This window comes from Sus scrofa, chromosome 11 (assembly GCF_000003025.6).
Source record: "Sus scrofa isolate TJ Tabasco breed Duroc chromosome 11, Sscrofa11.1, whole genome shotgun sequence".
Lineage (NCBI taxonomy): Eukaryota > Metazoa > Chordata > Mammalia > Artiodactyla > Suidae > Sus > Sus scrofa.
The window spans coordinates 32,343,556-32,360,066 of NC_010453.5; the positions used below are offsets into that span (position 1 = coordinate 32,343,556).

The window sequence follows — 16,511 nt, forward strand, 5'->3', positions numbered from 1 at the left end:
GGTCTAAATTTTGTTCTCTCTCCCTCTCTCCACCCTGCCATTCTCAGTGTCATCAAGCTGGTAGCAAGGTGTCTGCTGCTCTTCCTGGCATCGCATCCAATTATAATAACATCCAGAAGAAGATGGGAGATTGGCTCTTCCTGTGTCTCTGTCTTTGTTGTGAGGAAACGTTTTCCTACAAGTTCCCCAGTAGACTTCCTCTCTGATTTCATTAGCGGAACTGACCTCCTTTTAAAACAGGACAAGGGTAGGAGAACATGTCACTTCATCAAGCCCTTTTTTTCCTTTAGTTTCATTCACTTTACTTTTCTCATAAAAAGCTATGTGGTGGCCACAGCTTGAGCCTGTGTCCTCTGCACAGAAACCCTGGTGTGGGTCTTTCCAAGATGGTCAGTGAAATTCCTATAAGGAGTCTTGGTGAACACTGTCTCTTTCCGGAGATCAAACGTGAGATAACTGTAGATCTTGGAAATGGCATCAAAAGTGTCCTTGGCAAAGTTGCCTAGGGTGGCAGTGCAGCCCCTGGCAGAGGTGCAGCAGTCATCAATTCTGGCCATCTTCAGTATCTTCTTGGGAACAAAGGCTGAGCTAATGCCAGTGCCCTTGGGAGCAGGGATGAGGCCACACACCTGGAGCCACAGAGGGCAGTCACCTCACAATGGGCGGTATCGGGCTTGCCCATCTTGTTCCCTGTGGCCTCACCACACAGGGACGGTGGAGAGCTCGCCCATAATGATGGTCACACAGATGGCAGTGGCCACCTCCTTAGACCACTGGACACCCAAACTGACATGTCACCAGCATGGTGACAAATGCCTTGAATGTGGTCTACTGGCCAGCATGGGTCTGTTTTTGCCCAGGCACAATCTTCAAAACCGCATCCCAATGAAACGTGCCCCCAGGAAAAAGTAAATGATCTCAGCACCTTGATGGGCAGAGAGAAGTGATTGATTTCCTCCAGGGACTTGATCTTCCTGTCTTTGATGAGGCAGCCCAGCTTGGTGACAGAGAGGCACTCATTGTCCCGGTCTTGCTTTGGCAAGTTCCATGACCTTGCCCCCCACCCCCGACTCCAGCCAGACTATGCTTCAGAAGCACCATTTGGTGTTTTTATGAAGAAACCATCAAGCTCTTCCTTGATCACCCTTTTAAAATAGCAACCCTCCCCCACACCACATCCTACATCCCCTGCCATCCCTGTTGAGGCCTTGTTTTCTTCCTGAGTTTTCATCACCAGGTGTTTTGCATTTTCATTTGTACATTTTCTTTAAGCATATACTACAATGTTAACTTCACTGTGTTAGGTGGGGATTTGGAATTGTTTACTTACCTAAAACAAGGCCTGGCACATAAGTTTTCTTTAATATTCATTAAATAAATGAACATTGATATCCCCTTGAATGAATCAAGCCCTTGGAGCTGGATGTAGGATCCGCTTCCCCATATGACTTCAATGGGGAGGGTGGGATACTGAGTTTATGTTAAGAGTTGATAGGGGTAGTAAATGTTTAGACAGGCAACCAACATCCTCATTCTTAACCTCTTTTCTTCCCCATCACCATCACCAATATTGAAAAGACAGAGATTTCTGAAGTTCCCATTGTGGCTCAGCAGTAATAAAACCAACTAATACCCATGAGGATTTGGATTCAGTCCCTGACCTTGTTCAGTGGGTTAAGGATCCGGCTTTGCCGTGAGCTATAGTGTAGGTCGCAGACAAGGCTCAGATCAATATTGCTGTGACTTCGGCTTAGGCCTTGGCCCTAAAAAGGCGGGAAAAAAAAGAAAAGGGAGGAGACTTTGGTCATAGTGAATCTTAAAGGGGCTTACCGGTCTCAGGTAATCTTCCAAGGAGTCTTGGTGTAAGGATCAGACACAGAGAAACTTCTCTTCACAGATCCATTCATCCTAGCATCCTAGCATCATTTGTAGCAGAAGGGAATTTACTGATGCCGCCAACTCCAGTGACCTTTATTTGATCCTTTGCTTCCTTAATATTTGCAACACTTTATATAATTTATAATTCTGAGGTAGCAATCTACCTAAAGTTTACATAATAATAAGAAGGAGGTTTATCCTGGAAATAATTAGGATAATCAGGAAATAGTCAGGATAATAAAGCAGTTAGTTGAGGTAATAAAAGGAACTAAGGAAAGCCATTAAGCTGATGTCTGGCTATTCAAACCACCCCACTGAGGGAAGCCTGAGCAGAGCTTGGAGAAAGTCAGCAGGTTACCATATTCCTTACACGTAGCATAATTCATAATATTCCTCCTCACGTTCTGCTCTAAGACTTCTGAGAGCCCCAAAGCTGGGGAACACCAGGTCTCTCAGGCCTCCTCTTTCTGAATGTCCCTCTGCCTCCTCAGAAAGGAGCCAATATATTCACTTCAGAGAGGGGGCTACACTCAGGAACCCTCCGTATGCCAGTTCCAGAAACCCCTCACCACTCTTGTTCCCATGAATTTTCTTTATCCTTACAAAGAAAAAAGAGGTCTATGTGGTCTGTTCCTCTGGAATCACTAGAAGGAGACAATCCTGCTACAGCCACAACGACCCAACCTAACCCAGGCTCCTCTTCCTACTTGAACCTATTCTGCCCAAGTAACACTAGCTTCCCTCAGGGCTCAAAGCTGTTGCAGTCACTGTCTCTTCCAGGCTCTGCTCCTTCAGGGAGCTAATTCCCTCCCTACTTCCCAAACAAACCAAAGAAACCTCTGCCCAGTTTCTTCCTCTGGACCCTCAAGCTCCTTCTTGGAATTGCTCCTGGTCTCCAGGGCCACTGCTTCTCATAGAAGGCTGACCCTTTAAGGCACTCTTTGAGGAGACCCTAATTATAATCAGTGTTTTTATTATTTTTCTCTCTTGCTCAAATTGTTCCAGGTTTAGACAGCAAGATTTCCTTCAGGTTGACTCATGTGTCCTTAGAGCAAGCACACTTCCTTTCTAAAGCACTTCCTTATACTGCAAGATGATATCAGTTAATCATGAGTTTCCCCTGCCTCACCTCTGGAATCTACCACTCCATTATGAACCCTGGCTCCTTTCATTGAAGTGTATTTAAAAACCAAGCTCTGGGCACCAGATATACTCATTGCTATTGTAATGGCATTGCTTCTTAGGCCCTCTCAGCAAACAGAGCTAGGAAATACCTGTGTGTATACTAACCCATGCATATACTCATATCTTTGTTTTTGTGTGTATATATCACAGTCTGTGAATTTATACTGATACCTCTGATTCCAGCCCAACACTACAGTTTGATTTTAGCCTTCCTCCCTTGCTCCAATAATGAGAAACCTGGCTTATTATATACCTTAATTATTTATTTGTTTGTCTGTTTATTGTCTTTTTAGGGCCACACCCATGGCATATGGAGGTTCCCAGGTGAGGGGTCCAAAGAGAGCCGTAACCTCTGGTCTATAGCACAGTCACAGCAACACCAGATCCAAGCTGCATCTGCAACCGGCATCACAGCAACATCAGATCCTGAACCCACTGAGCAAGGCCAAGGATCGAACCTACATCCTCATGGATGCTAGTCAGATTCGTTTCTGCTGAGCTGTGATGGGAACTCCTCTATCTATTTATTACATAAATGAATATATGATCTTATTTGTCCAACTCTAGTATATACATGGAGTTGTTTCAGGATTTCTAACCAATGCCCCTGTGAGAAACATATTTACTAACTAGATTACAGCATTTGTAATAGTTACTATTGCCTTTAGTCTTACAACATTCAGTCCAATTACTGTTTTACAAAGTTATATAGGTTCATTCTTTTCTAGCAATAAATAGCATTCTTGATTTTGAAGGCTTCTTCAAACAACCTGTGTTCCTCCTCATCATTATGGGACCACTTTATTCACATACAAATGAACTTAGAGCAGTGGGTTTTAACACCATGATCCCTTTTCTTCTAGAGGGCAGGCACATTTAAACACACTTTTAAGGTCCTACTTTTAGATCCTTATCCTAAATACGTGTCAACTATATATTGTGCCAGATCTTTAAATGTCTTTTTACAAGATTAAATCTCTTAATTAAAGAAGGAGAATGGGCTTGAGTCTTGTGTATATTGCATTTATGCTTTATTATTTTTCTATACAATACTTTGGATGCCTGAGATGATCATTATAAATTTCTTTTTATTATTCTAAATTTGTATTATCCCCTTAAGTGGTATATTGGATTGCTATAGTTCACAACCTCCAGCCATAAAATACAAAGCAATAAAATCTTCTAATTAATGCACACATATGCAAAGTTTGTAATTAAATGCAAAGCTATAATTGGACCCAGTGCCCCATCCAACACAAATAGCAATAGCAAGGAACTTCAGGGAAAAAAGAGCTGGAATATTCAGCATTGAAGTTGAATGATTATTTACAGTAATATAAAGAAAAAATATTATTCCAGATTTTAAGGAGAAAAAAATCCATAAAACCAATAAGGAGAAAATTTGTCTCAATTTATCATTGCACAGGAGGATAAGGTCTACTGTATTCACGACACACTAAGGTGGGGGAAGACTGTAGCAAATTTATGGATGTGGTATGTAAGAAAATAAGCTCATCTATTGCCTGTAGTCTGCCCCCATATACCCCTACATACAGCCAAAACACAACACACACACACACACACACACACACACACACACACACACACACTTCCACTGTTAGGAGCCTTAAATTCCCACTTCCTTTTCAGTTTTAATTCTATACTTTTCTATACACACATTATGTCTCTTACTGAAAATGCAGTTGTTCTGTCTTTGACCACGCATATCTCCAATGATGATATCAAAGGACCTACAAATACACTTTTCACAAATAACTTGTTTCCAAATTCTAAAAAACTAAAAATAGTTTTAGGAATTCTGAAAATTACATAAAATGGAAAAAGACATGCACATCATTGCATTATGTTAACTTTAGGACCTCACTGACCAAAGCTGCTTGTCCCCTAGCCTTCTGATTGAACACTGTCACTATGATCCCTATAGTTAGATCCTGGAAATCATCCATCATCCCTCACTTGCCCTCTGCCCTGGGCACATTCATCCATGTGTAGGTCCTGTTAGTTCTATGGCTGAAATGCAGCATGAATTCTTCTATACTTTTCAGTCTCTACGGCCACAATCCTAATCTAGCCTACTCTCATTACTTAGCTGGACCGTGGAGATTGTCCCTTAACTATTTGTCCCCAATATTCATTTTCCCCACCTTGAATCCATCCTTTTTACTACAGTAATATTAACTGATGGTGTTACTCCACTGTTTAAAAAATGCTGAATGTTTCCAATTTACTCTGGGAACTCATCTTGCCCAACATGTCACCTCACTCTCTGAACTCAAGCCCATAATTATCCTTCAATTCATTTCTGTTCCAGGCCTATATCCACCCCTCCCACTCTCCACCTAGTTAGTTCCCAGCTATTATTCATATCTTAAGTGGCACTTCCTCTAAGAAATTCTCTCTAGCCCCTACATAGTAAAGCGGGTACCTCTGATCTCTTCTCAAAACACAGTATACTTAGAGTTCCCACTGTGGCACAGTGGGTTAAGAATCTTGGGCCACTCTATAGGCACAGGTTTAATCCCTGGCCTGGATAGTACAGTGAGTTAAAAGATCCAGTGCTGGAGTTCCCGTCAGTGGTTAACAAATCTGAGTAGGAACCATGAGGTTACGGGTTCGGTCCCTGCCCTTGCTCAGTGGGTTGACGATCCGGCATTGCCGTGAGCTGTGGTGTAGGTTGCAGATGCGGCTCGGATCCCGCGTTGCTGTGGCTCTGACGTAGGCCAGCGGCTATGGCTCCGATTGGACCCCTAGCCTGGGAACCTCCATATGCCGCGGGAGCGGCCCAAGAAATAGCAAAAAGACAAAAAAAAAAAAAAAAAAAAAAAAAAAAAAAGAATCTATAAAAAAATAAAAATAAAAAACAAAAACAAAAACAAACAAAAAAAAAGATCCAGTGCTGCCACAACTGTGGCATAGGTCACAGCTGTGGCTTGGATTCAGTCCCTGGCCAGGGAACTTCCTTATGCCTCAGGTACAGTCATAAAATATGTGTTTGTGTATACACTTTCTCTTTCGTAACACTGATTATAGCTGAAATTGACATTTATCTCAAAAATTATTTAATTACAGTTCTTCTACCCCCACGGGACTATTAAGAATTATATCTGAGTTCTCTTTAGTATCTTTAGAACCAAGGAGGGTAAGTACCTAGCACTTAGTAGGTGGTCAATAGATGTTTATTCAATGAATACTGGATAGAAAAGGAACAGCCTGACTATATGGAATTTTCACGTTTCTTCTTTATCAACAGCAGGTGAAATAAAAATCCTGTCAGTGCATGTGAATCTCCTATCGTGATCCCTGAAGCTCTACTGAGCTCAAGACAGATGGAAACCCTGCAGCAGCCTCACAGAAGGGCTCTCAAATATGACCTGCATACAAAGCAGAGAGCAGGAGAACACTGCAGGGCAGACAGCCAGCAGCCTGTTGACATCCGTAAAATACAAGTCTAGCTCTGGCTTTGACCCTCTCAGGTTCAGTAAAACATGGTAAAGATGGAGAGAAGGGACAGGTTAATTTTCTTAGAATTATTCCAGAAAAGTTGAATATATGACCAGTATTTGAATATATGACCATTTATCAGCCACTCTTGTATTACCTGATAACACGCAATCATCTTTTCAGTCTCATAAGAGAAGAGACTAAAAGGTTCAATAGTGATTTTTCTTCTTTCTCTCATTTCCAGGTGACATATTTTAGGAAGATAAAAATAAGGGTAATGCTTTCTGATCCTCTCTTTTCTAGTTCCAGAAAACATCACTTCCTGACCTTGGGACATAGAAGCAAAAGAGTGACCCACCTGGAGAGGAGACACACTACCTCCAGAAAGAAGCCAAGAAGCCAAACACTGGTCCCAGGGGGCTGGCTGGCACCACAAGTGATCTCCAGGTGGCAGAATTTCTGGGCATCAGGTGGGGCCTGAGGCATGGATTTTGAAAATGCTGGAAGCAGGATCCAATGCTAAGAAAAGGGACAGTGGGAATCAGACAAGTAGAATCAAGGTCCATGGCCAAGCAAAGGGTTTTTAAATAGATGGAGGCAGAGAACTGAGAAACAAAGAGGATAAAGCTGACTCCCTCCCTTACCACATACATTTGTTCTTGAATCTTACTGAGATTCCATCTGCAGTCTCTTCGAATTTTCTGATCTCTCTCTCTTGGATGAACCTGCCAGGAGACCCTCCAACCCTGGATAAATTCAAACACCTACTTACCATTCATAGACTTGTCCAGTGACTGTGTAGCTCAGGAGAAAATCTCCTAACTGTGTGGAATGGCACGGTTCCTAATTAATGACCTGTCCACCCGTCTGAGTTCCCAGGGTGCCCAGTCACCTTGCTCCAGATCCTGTCCAAAAATGTTAACATCTGAGCTGCCTCTTTTGAACTATCTCTGCTCCCATCAAATCCCATTTCCAACTTGACTCTCAGACAACTGCACCTGCTATTCTATGGAGAAAATGAAGGCCATAGAAAAAGAAATATCTTGACACCCTGCCCCTATTTTTGACCCAAAAACGTGTTTGGATCCTTGCTTTCTTCCTCTCTACCTCAGAAGAAGAGGTGGTCCTTCAGCTGCTGAATGCTAAGCCCTCTGCATGCACTTGGGAGTACAGCTCACCCAAGTCCTCTGAGAGCCTGTTCGTCAAATACATCCTCCTTCCTTTCTTTATCTTCAATTTCTCCCATGCTCTTAGCAGGTCTCTCCCTGTCTACAGTAATTAAGTTATCCCTTTAACTCTTTCCTTCTCTGCTTTCACGGATGACTTAAAGGGCTCTCTTACACTTAATGATTTCTACTTGGTCATTCCTGTTCACCTGGCACAACCGAAACAGCTATCACTAAATCAACAACAACGGAACAGGTGCTTTTCTGTCTCTGTTTCACTCACTGCATCTGACACTGTTGGCCATCTTCTCTTCCCTCAGCTCCTCTCCTCATTCCCTTGTGATCTCTCCTGCTGGCTTCTCTTCTGCTCCTTTTCTCTTCTCAGCATCACACATGACTTATAAAACCTCACCCCCACCAGCCATCGCCAAACAATTATACACCACAGAGGACTTCCAAATAGGAACGCCGATCTCCGTAGCTCCAGAATCCTCCATCTGAGAGTCTGCTGAAAGAGGACCTCCCAGAACTACCTCTCACTCATTACACACATTGAATGAGCTTCCTCACAAAAACACCTTGTCCCTGATAGCTTCTCAGTTTATCCCTAGATATCCAAACCTGGAGGCTGAGAGGCCAGCTATATTTTTCCTGTTCTTTGCCCTCCATACCCAATTGGTCACCAACTGCTATTGATTCTCCTTCTTAAATACCTCTCAGCATCTCTGCTCATGTCCATCTCCACTTTCACTGCTTTAGTTAGGCTCTTATCATTACTCTCCTGAAATGTCACACTGGCCTCCTGATTTATCTCTTGTCCCTCCTCTGCTCCCCCTTAAATATATTCTAAAGAATTCTCCTCCGCTTTTATTCCTTAAAACACACACTACAGGGAAAATAACAAAACTTCCTAGCATGTGGTACAAATGATTCTCAATCTGAAGACCACAATTACTGTCCCCATTCATAAGTCTGTGATTTGGATGTTAGTAATACCCACTGTGCAAGCTTTTTGTGAGGCACAAACGAGGACATACAAAATGTTCAGAGGGGTCTCATACAAAGAGAGTGCTCAGACGGATTAGAGGATAGTCTACTAAGCATTCAAAACATGTTCAAGCAGAGTTCCCTGGTGGTCAGTGGGTTAAGGATCCAGTCATCACTGCTATGGTGCAGGTTCAATCTCTGGCCAAGGAATATCCACATGCTGCAGATATGGCGAAAAAATAAGTACCTGTTTGATAGATAAATAAATGATCACTGACATTCAGCAGAGGATTTGGTGGTTCACCTCCCAGTTTTTTGCAGGCACAGAAAACTATGTGTGAGCACAGTAGACTTCAGATTTCAAGCTAAGGGGGAAGGAACTGCTAACATGATAACACTCAAGGCCCTCAGTGGTTCAATAATCATATTCCTGGTTTTTGCAACCCACCTCTGTGTGGGCAGATCAATTAGGGATTAAAAAAAAAAGTTAATTATGAAACCACCTTTTTTTTCTCTTTTCCTTTTTAGGGCTGCACCTGCAGCATATGGAATCTCCTAGGCTAGGGGTGGTATCGGAGATGGAGCTGCCGGCCTACACCACAGCCACAGCAATGCAGGATCTGAGCCACGTCTGTGACCTACACCGCAGCTCATGGCAACACCAGATCCTTAACCCACTGAGCAAGGCCAGGGATTGAACCCACACCTTTATGGATCCTAGTCAGATTTCGTAACCACTGAACCACAAAGGGAACTCCGAGACCACTTTTTTTGTTGTTTCTTATTTTTATTCCTGTTGGGAATGATTCATCTGCACATTCTCTCTTGCTTGTTCACTTGTTTGAAATCTTTGCATATGGACACATCCAGGGCAAGGACCATACTGCATGCAGTAGAAACTCAAGTCCTAACAGATGTTCCCTGGGTAACTGATGGTGAGAAGATGATCAAATGATGACAATGAAGATGCTGATAAACAGTTTCTTCTCCTCTCCACCTATATTTCATGAGCTTGCCAAGAGAGACTTCTAACCCTTTCAACTTTAAGGAAGATTTTACGTGAAAACACAATTGTTTTGCAGGGTCACAAGTGGCGGATCCTGTCTCTGTTGGAGGCACTGAAATTTATGCAGCAAAAGGATGACTCTGTGCTCTTTCATATCAACCTCCAAGACATGCCTGAACTTCCATTAATGATCTGTCATTGTTATTTATCTAAACCAGGCCTGCAAGTTGTTGATGTCATTAGTCTCCTCCACCATTTGTGGGCAGTGAGCTTCTCAAGTTGCAAACTTATCTCTTTAAAACTGAAAGAAGGTCATTCTGTGCACCTGAATTTGGGGGAAAACAATAAAGGGCTGGATGGAGGAAAATTCCTTTGTACAACGAGATATGATAGCAATATACTTAATGTCCTGCCAAAACCTTTCACTGGGACTGGAAGCAGCCACGAGTTCAACACAAAGACCACAAACCACTGGCAATGAAGGTGAGACACATTTACTTCATAATGATAGCCAGAAAACCACATTATTTTAAGGAGAAAATAGCCATTACATTTAGACATTTTGAGTCTTCTTACACTTTATGATTCTAGGATTCAGAAAGGATCATTTTATAAAATTCAATTCTCTATATAAATATAAAAGCAAACATAAGGTGTTTAGTGTGGTGCCTGGCACAGAGCAAATACAGTAAATGGTCATCTTTGATGTTTTCTTTTATTAAAGTATAGTTGATTTACCATGTTTCTTCAACCTCTGTTGTACATCAAAATGATCCAATCACACACGGCGATGTTGTTATTTTCATAACTTTGATCATCATCTCCCATAGGCCACTGGGAATAGGACCAGAAAGCCGAGCCAACCAGAAGTGTATCTTCTATGTAGGTGATACAGATATAAACATAGACAGACAGAGAGGAAAGACTCTGACATCCATCACATCACATTCACTTAGGAGCCCTGGTGAGGTAGGAAATGTAATATAATTATCCCAGTTTTACATATAAGGAAGGCGACACTGAAAGCATGGTGTCACACCTCCACCCCATCCCCCACCCCCTCTCAAGAGAAGGTTGCAACATGCAATTCTGCCCTTCTGACTCCTGGCATCTTACTTTTTCTCTTTGAGGTTGAGGGAAGGTTACAAAGGAGACTGGAGGAGGGCATGCAAGAGAGTTCAAGGGATAAGAGCTAGACAGAAGGATGCTGTCTCCATCCCCTAACCTGTGCAAGGTATAGCTCTGTCAATAGACTGCATTAGTGAGGGCGGCTTATGAAATTGACTCTTTACTTTGTTATTATCCATGTAAACTGACTGTAAGTAGGCATTCACCTACACTCATGAGTTGTTGAGATGTCAGCACACAGCACTGTACCCTACAAAAGGCTCCAACTTTTCCTGAAATTTATAGTACTTGTTCTGAAGGAGAAGAGAGATTCTGACAAGCCTGGGTTGATTTCCCATCATGTTCCCTGGCTTCTTGGCTTGATGAACTAGACCTTCCACGGCGCCAAGCATATGCTGACTGCCCTGGATCACCCAAGGTACGCTGCAGGCCTTCGGAGACCATATGTTAGGCATCTGACATATGTTTAAAAAGGAGCTGGTCATATTTTCTGAAGAGGATTTCCATAATGTAGTTTCGGCACTTCTCAAATTAGCCCTGTAGCTCATCATGTTTAATTCATGCTTAATTACATCTGATTCCGTGAACTTGCCCATGAAGTCTTCACAATTGCACTCCCACTGTAACAGCTATAATACTTGCTGAATTTTTCTGTGCTTTCAGCACAAACGTCAGTGCCTTATGAAGTTTCACAATTATGCTATTCACTGTCATTTCTCATCCAGCCATGAATCAACATAATTTGATGATAGCTGTACAATTATGAAAATACTGTCGAGTAGACATCACCCATGTGAACCTAGTGCTAAGCATTATTGTAATGAAGTCAGGGGGAAAGTCATGAAATTCCTAGCCAGCCCCAACTTAACAGAACATGAAGTCATTTAACTTAATTGAAAGTGTTAGCAGGCAGTGTAGATACTTCAGCCATGGAAATTACACAAATGAGAGCCGCTTAGGGAAGGAGTGCCTCCAGAGTTGCCTTTCACAGAGACAACAAAGTGATCAGGTTTACCCTGGCATTTCATGTGCACTCATCCTCCTTCTCTCAGTACCATTTGATAATCTCCCACCTACCATGTTTAAATCAAGTCCTACAAAACCCCATATCGGAAAGTTGTGGAGTCATAGCTGAAGGAACTTTGCCGATGACCTAATCCCTCACATTCATTTCACAGATGAGAAACTCAGACCCAGACTCTCCTAATATCACAGCAGTAGCCTGGAACTGGAACTCAGGTGTTCCAACACCCAAGCCAGAAAACAGTTTTCAACATGTACCAGCACACATCTCAGTAATGGTAGCTAAGTGCAATGAGTGAAGGCCTGAAACTTTGTTTCTACCTGAGACATGGAATTCCAAAGTCTCAGGCTTTGTCTCTTCCCCACTCAAATAGGCCATCCCTGCTAGTCTGGCTTTATGCCTAAAAACCTCACCATTAGAAGTTCTTCTTTGAAAAAAAAAAAAAAAAGAGTTCCCATCGTGGCTCAGTGGTTAATGAATCCGACTAGGAACCATGAGGTTGCGGGTTTGATCCCTGGCCTCGCTCAGTGGGTTAAGGATCCAGCGTTGCCGTGAGCTGTGGTGTAGGCCAGCAGCTGTAGCTCTGATTCGACACCTAGCCCAGGAAACTCCATATGCCACAGATGCGACCTAAAAAGACCAAAAAACAAAAAAAGTTCTTCTTTGGATTTAAGCTTTTGGGTTCCTAGGAGAAACTTGTTTAAATGGAAATAACGCATTATATAGCCAGGGTTGTCCCTGAAATGGCCCAAGAAATCTTTTGCAGAGATTTTTTTTTAATTAGCGTATGGATTTACAGTGTTGTGTCATTTTCTGCTATACAACATAGTGACCCCGTCATATATATATGTTTGTGTGTATATATATAGATGTTTATATAGATGTGTGTGTGTGTGTGTGTGTGTGTGTGTGTGTGTGTGTATTCTTTTTCTTGTACCATCTTCCATCATGTTCTACCCCAAGGGATTGGACATAGTTCCCTGTGCTGTACAGTAGGCATGGATTTAAATCAGCAATCAGGGCCTGAACCTGAAGGATGGAAAACAGATAATATTTGATGAAGGTAAGTGACACAGTGGACTGAGGGAGGAGATACTGACCCTGGAGTGGAACCACAGTGTGTACCTGGAATCTGATGGTCTGGATGGTAAACCCACCTTAAAGGGGCAGTGCTTAGAACAAGTGGGCAAATGGAGAGAAAGAGACTCTGATAAAGGGCATTGGGGTGGGTGATTAATACCCTGCAAAGACCCATGAATAATGACCATTGACCACTACCTCCTTCTCAGAAGAAGAGCTATATATGTCCAGGCAACATTTCCCTTATCCACCCCCTTCTTTCTCAGAAAAAAAGCAATAAAAATTTCTGTATACATCTTAGGCACTTTGCCTAAGGGTTTTCTAGGCATCTATTACATATAGGTTTTTTAATCCCTTAGCTGGACAGTTTGGTTTGAGAAAATCTTCTGAGTTCAGGCATCAGAGAGAAAGCTCCCAAACAAAACATCTTCCTCCCAAGCTTTTGCTTCCTCAAAATGACTGGGCTAGTTCTGAAGTCCACAAGGTACAGGAAAAGAACTGCAGTAGCTACCTAGCAGCTCTTCTGGCTCCCTCCCCTTCTCTCCACCTTCATACCTTACACATACAGGCTGGACAGGGCGATTATGGTGACTCTTAAAGTCTCTGACACCAGACCTGCCCTGCTTTACTCTGGATGAAGATATAATAAGGTAGGCAATTTCCATAGGGAGGCAACCTCCACCTGTGGGATGAGATGATCTGTTATAGATGACTTTCTGGTGTGTCTAAGTCAATCCACTGTCAAGGCACAGTGCTAGTCAAGGAGAATAGAGAGAAAAATCCAGAAACTCAGGTCTGAGTCTCAAGAACTTCCAACCCAGTGGAGGCAAGAGGCCATCTGTGCAGAGAGACAGACAACAAAAATGTTGAGATCAACCAATGAGAGGAAAGAGGAGAGGAAAGGAATGCAGAAGAGGCATGAAGGGGGAAAGGAAGAAGAAAATGGATGAAAGAGAAGGGACAGACCTGCATCTTTAGGAAGATGACGATAACAGTTAAGTAAATACCATGTTCCTAGCATAGGAGGGTCATTTATACACATTTTCTTACTTGATGGTATTTGTGATTCTACAGCTCCAGGAAGAACTGTAATAATTAGTGGACAAGTACCTGTCTCCTAAAATGTACCACTAGGAAAAGTAACTGAGCAAAGGTATAGCAATGGCGGATGGCAAAGCGAATCTGGTGCCCAAGATTTGATAGCAGTGAGTCAATAGCAGGAGCTCTGCCTTATAGCTCCTTCCTCTGGAAACATCATCTGCCATTTTATCAACTTAGCTTTGAGCGTCCCGTAACACTTGGCATAGCATGCTGGACGGCACAGGTGCCCAACATTCTTGTGTGGGCTTGCCTTGTATTATAACTTCATTTGTGAGTGACCACAGGGCCTGACAGAACTAGACCCACCGTGGACCTCTGGCTGATCTATCCTAATAAGCACAGCCATTAAAACCTGCTCCCCTTTCCCTCCACACGCCCACCACTTCCCTCGAGGGCAAAGTCACTCTCAAGTGCCAAGAGCAGAAGTGGCATTAGAGGGGTTAGTAATGCTGAGAGGGTGGGAAAGGGGCACGGGGAACAACAGCACTCATGCTGAAGACTTTTACACCCAGAGCAGGCCAAACCTTGGTCTGCCAGCTTTGAAAACGCTGGCCTCCACACACACAGAGTCTGCCAGAATCAGAGATTCTATTGTGGAACTCTCTCTAGGCTCAGGGAAATAGTTATTAACTGTGGCTTCCACAGGCTAGGATTATGCCAGGTGGGAGGAAAAAAAAAAAAAAAACCTGGACTTGAATCTGCTCAATCTGAAATGTCAAATTGGGCCTAAACACTTCCTAGGGCTCTAAGTGCTGCTGGGAAAGCCAAGCTCTTCATGCCTTCGACCTTCTGTGCTCAACTCAGCCTTTTCTTTTGCATTCCTACATTAATTAGAATCTCCGCAAGGGAGAGAATAATTGTTCGGGCTATTATGTACTATCAACAGGCTGTTTTCAAGCTTTTACCCCACATTCAGTGCTTAGACCTCAGTCGGCAGGCTTCCGGTTACTCTCACTTAGCCCTTCACACTTGCTGGGTAGACAACAGTCAATCCTGTGGTTCTGAGATTGGAAAAAGATCAGGCCTCCTTTCACTTTTAATCTCTTTACCTACAGAGCTAGGGGAGTGGGGGGGCAGAGCAAAGATGAGACCTCTTCCTGTGACCAAAACGAATATAACTCACTTCCATCACAGAGACAGAGAAAGCCTTTCAGAGGCAAAGGGAAAACTCCTGAAGCAACATCAGGCCACAGGAAAAAACTGGTCATCACCAGGCTGGCCATGCGGACTTTCAAGAACCAGGTGGGCTGCTTTTCACACAGCAGGAAAATGAGACCGGGGCAGAGGAGCGCCGGCAGATGGACATGTGCGAGAGTGCCGCGTGCGCTGCGCGCCATCATGACTTCTCGCCTCCACTCATTGGCCATCAGGGGCGCAGTCATTAGCCTGGGAGGTTACTAAACCAACAAAGCAAAAGTCACTGCCTTAGTCTGTCTCTTAGCTCCATCTATTCTTTGGAAGGCATAAGGATTATTTTCCAGGAGTTAAAAGGACCCGTGGAAACTAAGCATTCGAGGACCAGCAAATGCTATGTATTAAGAGTGGGACTCACTTTTGCTGTCTGCTTACTGAGAGCAAAGCCGGTGCGCCCACTGTCGGCACCAGCAGCAAGTTCAAACCACACAAACCACAGTCGGGGAAAACCTCACACACTTCCCCAACCACAGCTCCCTAACCACCCTAGAATCTCCCTTCTCAAGCCTTTCCAGATCACCAGGGCAGCCTGCTTTGTTCTCATTATGTGAGTAATAAACATTTTTACAGGCTCTTGACCAGGCATCATTTCATCAGTGTCAGGTGTTATTTCATCATGACCAAATCTGAGATGGAGACCCACCTCACCTCCGTGGATCCACCACAACGCATCGTTCAAAGTGCATGAGAGCAAGTATTATTTAAAAACTTGACTTGGGGGAGTTCCTGTTGTGGCTCCGTGGGTTAAGGAGATCTGACATAGTGTCCCAGTGGGGATGTGGGTGGATCCCCACCCTTGTTCAGTGGATTAAGGATTGGGTACTACTGCAAGCTGCATCATAGGTCACTGATGTAGCTCGGATCTGGTGTTGCTGTGGCTGTGGCATAGGCCTTATCTGCAGCTGGGATTCAACACCAGGTGCAGCCTTAAAAAATAAAATAAAAACGACTTGAGGAAGTTTCCAAGATATAGAAAGCAATTTGTAAAACAGGGTTGTATGATTCCATTTATATAAAAATAAGTATTTGTATATATATTTTATGTACAAACTGAAACCTGTTAAACTTGGTCACTCCTGGGCAGGGAGTGGAGACTAGAAAGGGATTGAAAAGTTGCTTTCTTGGTTTAATCTTTTCTTAGGTAAGGCTTGAATGATTTACCATAGATGTATTATATTTTTTTGTCTAAAGCACTACCAAACATTAAAATAAAATAAAGTTTTCAAACAAATTGTAAAGTTGTTTCACTCATCAAACAGGCAAAAAAATTTTAATGGGTTACCTCACATTGAGGGGGATG

The 16,511-nt window shown here is 43.1% G+C and overlaps 1 pseudogene; it reads right to left on the reverse strand.

The window, feature by feature from the left end:
- LOC100621837 lies at positions 321–15,384 on the reverse strand (annotated as a pseudogene).